Source organism: Gymnoscopelus braueri (genome assembly GCF_963280865.1).
Source record: "Gymnoscopelus braueri genome assembly, chromosome: 11".
NCBI classification, from domain to species: domain Eukaryota; kingdom Metazoa; phylum Chordata; class Actinopteri; order Myctophiformes; family Myctophidae; genus Gymnoscopelus; species Gymnoscopelus braueri.
This window is the reverse complement of record NC_137613.1, coordinates 4,074,520-4,080,648: the sequence shown is the minus strand read 5'-3', so window position 1 is coordinate 4,080,648 and position 6,129 is coordinate 4,074,520. Positions and strand designations below refer to the sequence as shown.

The window sequence follows — 6,129 nt, the reverse complement described above, 5'->3', positions numbered from 1 at the left end:
ATCAAACCAGTCTCAAAATCACTTTAAACACGTTAACCCCCTTTATACATTGGCTATTTGAAAATAGCAGATCTACAAGCTCACAACGCGTTGTGAGCTTGTAGATCTGCTATTTAAAAAACACCTGGCACAAATATGTTCAAATGGGGGTCCCTGGCACAAATATGTTCAAATGGGGGTCCCTGGTCAAATCCATATTAATGTCAAACTCTATGGTATAAATGAGTCATCACCACAGGGAGCTTTAGATCTTAGATTAGATTAGATAGAAGTGAACAAACCTCCACTCCATACATTTATAAATATGTATCATAAATACTGTCCATCAACACTGATGATGATGATGATGATGATGTAAATATCAGTGTCATATTGTGTCTCTTATGATACAAACGCATTTTATGTATATTTGATTTTTGATATTTTTACACAAGAATAGACTAAGGAAAACTGTATATTTGATCATGTAATTCTCACAGTATCAATATTGTTTATTGTATATAAACCTTTATACTTAACCAGTTAACTCTGTATACTTTATTGACTGGAGTCCCACAGGGTTTTGTAATTGGTCCATCCCCCCCCCCTCTAATATCTAAGATCTACGTCACAAAGCGACACATTGTGAGCAGTGTTCAGTGTTCATTATTTTTATTACATGTTTCTAACTTAGTTGCATCATTTTTGAGCGGTGCAACCGCTCCTATAAGAGGGTTTAGGACCCATCTGTGGTGAAAGTTTTTCTTTCCGTCGTGCACTTTTTTCTTTCGCTGTGACGCCATGCTGTGGAAAACACGCCCATAGGCTAAGCTTTGCAGGACGTGCTGTGATTGGCTAGCGAGACACATGATGAAATTAACTTCAAACTTCGCAGACGCACTGTGATTGGCTAGCGAGGGCATGATGAAATTAATAATAATGTAAAAAATGTAAGCACGTCACTTCGCAGGACGTGCTGTGATTGGCTACCGAGATGCATGATGAAATTAATAACTCATAAATAGCACCGCTCACTTCACACTGGGTGTGATTTTTCAAAGTTTCTCCCCAGTTTAGTCGTCATGCCAATGAACTCCTCCCCACACACATCTCTGTGTTGTCTCCTATTGGCTCACCTGCCAGTGAGGAGCCCCCACCGGCAGGACGTAGGGCCTTCGTCCCACTCCTCCCGCCCAACACTCCCCGCTGACCAGTGCCCCTCCCCCCCAGCCCATAGGAGTACATACAGTGACATATATCCTCCTCCTCCCGCCCGGCTTCCCTCCCCTGAACACGGGTCAGTTGTGTTCACATAGACGTTGGACAAAGCCGGATGCACCACGGTGGATTGTAACCCACAACCTCCGTGGTGGTGGGCAGGGACTTTACCACTGAGCCACCCGAGTGATGTGAGCAGTGTTCATTTTGACAGCAGATTTGACTCATAGTTTGACTCTCATCTTGGACTTTGTCAATCACTCTGGATTCAAACATCTACTAAATGTGTTTATGAACTCAAATCAATCATTGTTTATTCATTGATTCATTATTACATCATTGTTTCCTCACTCATTCCATTATTGTGTTTTAATTGAATATGAATGTGATATTATTCTCATTCTTCACATGTTATTGTATGATCATGTGTAGAAGTAATAATAGTTTAATAAATGTATTCTTGACATGTCGTTGTTCCTGTGTATTAATATTCATAGTGTTGTCATGTCACGACCTCAATGGAAACAAGACCGCAAGGACTTTTTTGGACGGACCTTTTAGACAAAGTGTTATTAACTGTACTTGTGCTGTTTTACATTTCTGCCTGATAAAATATTCAATCAATCAATACAGCTCACTATAGATACAAAGCTTACTACCAACTGTAAACTGTCACACTGATGGATAGACCTACAGAAGCACCCAAAAATAACAGATCTCTAAATTAATTAGAAATCCTTACTCTGTGCTGTTTAGATTCCTCATTAACACGATACACTGTGCACAATAATCAGAACACATGTGATATGTTATTGTTTAATTTTTCTGCTCACACTCTTAAATGTGTATTTATTGCTTTTGACAAGTACATGGGAATACAGTTGCTATAGGATGTCAAAAGTACTTCTTTTTTTGTGCCCTTACTACCCCCCACTCCAATCCCATATACAACATGCAACATTCAGACATGTAACATACACTTACATAACTCAAAATAAAAAATAAAAAATACATAATCAATTCATAAGTATTATGATTTCCCTCGCTAACCCTCCCCATGGTACATATGGAGTGTATACAAAAAAGGAAAGTAGGAATCCGTTATTTTCTTCCTTTAGCATGTATTAACCTAGAGCTTGTCAACGTGTCGATGGTGGTGTTTGCTTTATCTGTCCTGTAACGTCTTTAATTTAGTTATATATTTAATCATAGGGCCCCACACCTGATCGAATTTTCCCGGTGATCCTCTCAGATTAAATTTAATTTTCTCCAAATGTAGGTACATTGTGAGGTCTTTAAGCCATACAGATGCTTTAGGGGCCAGTGGTGATTTCCACTCCAATAGTATCCTTCTTCTTGCTAATAAAGATATAAAGGCACGATTCTGCTTTATACCCCTTCCAATATGTTGGTGATCTGAACAAGTTCCAAACAACGCCATCTCCATCATTTTTCTGCTCACACTCATTCAAAGATGAAATGTTTATTCATAAACGTGTTCATCCAGCTCTCATTCCACTTCAGTGCATTCATCACACTAGACCAAGAATGAGACATTTATCATATTATATTCTATTATTATATACAGTATCATAATATATCCATCATTACATACTGTATCATATTTATATCCTATCAATACATACTGTATCATATTATATCCTATCATTACATACTGTATCATATTATATCCTATCATTACATAGTGTATCATATTTATATGCTTTTACAATGAGAATCATACGTCCAGTTTCTTCATCTTTCTGCCCATGGTCATGCAGCAGGGCTCATCAATGTGTCCGTGGTAAAGACTTAGATTCTCTGTTTTTCATAACATTATTGTTCTTATTTTGATCATAAGAACCAATTACTGAATGTCAGTCTCCAGGTTTTCTTCAGAATATGTATGACACTGATTTACTACGACACTATATGACACATTATGAGTCCACTAGTACTAGTGGTTCTCACACCTTTTATTTGCAAGGTCCAAGGCCAAATACATATGATTTTGGGGGTCCTTGACATGGAAAAGTTGGATCACCACCGAGCAACAAACTGTAAGGATTTGGTAAACAGCAGATCTACAAGCTCATAGCACGGCACCCGGTGCCGCGCTATGAGCTTGTAGATCTGCTGTTTTTTAATAGCCAAATAAATCTTAAAATGACACAGTATATCAATTTAGGGGTCCTTGTCATGAAAAAGGTTGAAAAGCACTGGATTAAACTATAGAGAGAGGTTAGACTTGTAGGCTGCTTTACTTTGTGATTGATAAGTAATAACCCTAGAAAAAAGAAAAGAAAACTAATGCCAAGTCTCACTGCTTTACAAAACAAAGACCAAAGCAACAAAAACGGTCCATTTGCGCCCCCTGGTGGTCCCCAGGACCAATCACGCTAAGAAACCCCCAGGCTTTTATTTATGTATTTATTTTAATAAAAGTTGCAATAAACAGATGGATAAATTAACATTGATTTGAACTGTGATTTAGACGCTTTAATGTATTTAATGTATTATTATTTGTTTATGTTGCAGAAACAGTGTTTACAGTAACATATTGGTTGTTTAACTGTACAGATGGATAAATTAACACTGAGCTTTTTTTAATTTTGTGCTGTATTTTTTTTTTTTGTGCATTTTTTTTTGTTTTTGTTTTGCTGTATTAATGATTGGATCCAAAGAGAACCCTTTGATGGTTCCTGCATTAGTGAACCAACACTCTTCATCTTATGGGCGTTTCCTCTGTCTATAGACGGTGCTTTTCAAACCTTTTTCATGTCAAGGACCCCCACATTGAAATGTATTTGGCCACGGACCCCCATCTGAGAACATGTTGTGCCAGGGACCCCCAGAAGAGAAGATTTGTTTACAAAATCTATATATAATTATATTCAAAGGAAAATGTCCAAACATATTAGATATTTCTTCAAATATTTTCTGCAAGCTTGTAGATCTGCTCTTTTTGATAGCCGACAAATAAATGAATAATGTGGTTAAAATGATTGTGATGCTAAATGTTAAATGTTAAATACTTTTGCTGGGGACCCCGTGGAATGCCCCTCCCCTCCCCCAACCCCAAGGACCCCTGGGGGTCCCCGGACCCCACTTTGAGAGCCACTGGTGTATAATATACATTCTATTAATATCCACAGTTATTTATAATGATATATGATTCATTGTGTGGATTCATCGACTGTGAAATAATCAATCAATTTATCCATTGATCTATTGACAATATATTCTGCTTAATACATCTGGCATGTGGTCTTTCACTGCCATCTGCTGGACATTATGGAGATCTGCACGTTTGAACTGAGTCTGTGTTTTCAGACTGTGTTCCTTTTAACTACCTCTGATTGGTCATTATGACGGTCCATCACTTTTCCAAGCGTATGATTGGTTGGGGGGCGGGATGAGCTAGGATGTGCGGCGTGTGCTTAGCCAGCTTAGGAGGGAGACGTTTTTGGTAAAGCAAAGCAAAGCAAAGTTTGTTGTTTGTTGTTTGTTGTTTACCCAGGGTGTTGGACTAAGTTAACACTTATTTACAGCCAGGCCCTGCATGGTGTGTCTGAAGAACTCACATGTGAATCAAAACAGGAGCATTATGTGACAATATTAACACTTAGTGTTTAAGTGTTGAATGAGTTTACTCATCTGTATTGACAGTGTTTAATGTTTGTCCTGTTTGGAGTCGAGGCGAGTCCTGGTTTTAACGTTTTACTGCAGTAAGCAGGCGGCTAGAGTCACACTGTTGTTAGCCTCATGCTAGCTGAGCTAACGTCCAGTGTGAACAGCTACACCGGGGGTGGTTTTAGAATAGGCTCGATGCACAGCAGCCATATTGTGAAGACATTCACAGGTGTTACCTATGATTCTAATGAAGGCTCTGTTCCATTCTGCTCAAACAGAGTCAGGGTGTTCATGTTGTTCATGTTGGCTCACTGGAAACACTCTGCTACACCAGTGGGTCTCAAAGTGTGGTCCAGGGACCCTCATATGGTTCCTTGAGGGGGTTCCACATGGCCTCTTACGGGTGTGTAACTCTGAGAGTGTACAAATGGAACCAAATGGACCCGTAAGGGTCCATTTGGTTCCATTTGTACACTCTCAGAGTTGTGGTGGTCGTGTAAATTAAAAAGTCTTGAGAACCACTGTGCTACACTAAATGGAACAGAGCCTTCATTAGTATCATTGGTAAGACCTGTGAAGGAAGTGATAATATGGCTGCAGTACATAGAGCCCATATAAAAGACTTTAGGACCCTCTGCGTTCCTTTGTGGAGACATTAAGACTCGTCTACAGAGAACCAGATATAGCGCCCCCTGCTGCAGGACAAGCTGGGTGCACCTCTGGTGTCTAGCCCCTTTCGGGACCCTGTTTACCTTTTTTGTATTTGGGAAGGCGGTATACCAGGGTCCCTTGTTGGTTAGAACACGCTCTCTCGTACCGGCGGCTACCACTGTCTGGTCTCGGGCGTACAGCTCGTCGCTTAGAAGTTGCAGAGATTTCTCAAAGGTACCAACAAGAGCAATACTAACACGCGAGAAAGCGGCATCAAAAAGCGGGGATCGGCGATGCCCTTTAACATTTTTAATAATTTAGTAAACCTTAAGCTCATTTCTCACACTCTGCTCCACTGCCCATGTTCCGCCTCCCTGCGGTGACTGACAAGCTGCGCGTCCTACGTTACTGCCTCTGATTGGCGAGCTCCTACATGCTTGCATGACAATCACAACGCGGGGAGGCGGGACATGGGAAGTGGAGCAGAGTGTGAGAAATGAGCTTAAGGTTTACTAAATTATTAAAAATGTTAAACGGCATCGCCGATCCCCGCTTTTTGATGCCGCTTTCTCGCGTGTTAGTATTGCTCTTGTTGGTACCTTTGAGAAATCTCTGCAACTTCTAAGCGACGAGCTGTACGCCCGAGAC

The 6,129-nt window shown here is 40.1% G+C and overlaps 1 protein-coding gene across 1 annotated transcript in view; it reads left to right on the top strand.

Annotated features, from left to right (window-relative positions):
• The window catches only part of LOC308094995 (uncharacterized protein), a 793,896-nt gene that overhangs the window by 664,791 nt on the left and 122,976 nt on the right, over positions 1 to 6,129 (top strand). The gene's annotated exons all lie outside the window — the stretch shown is intronic.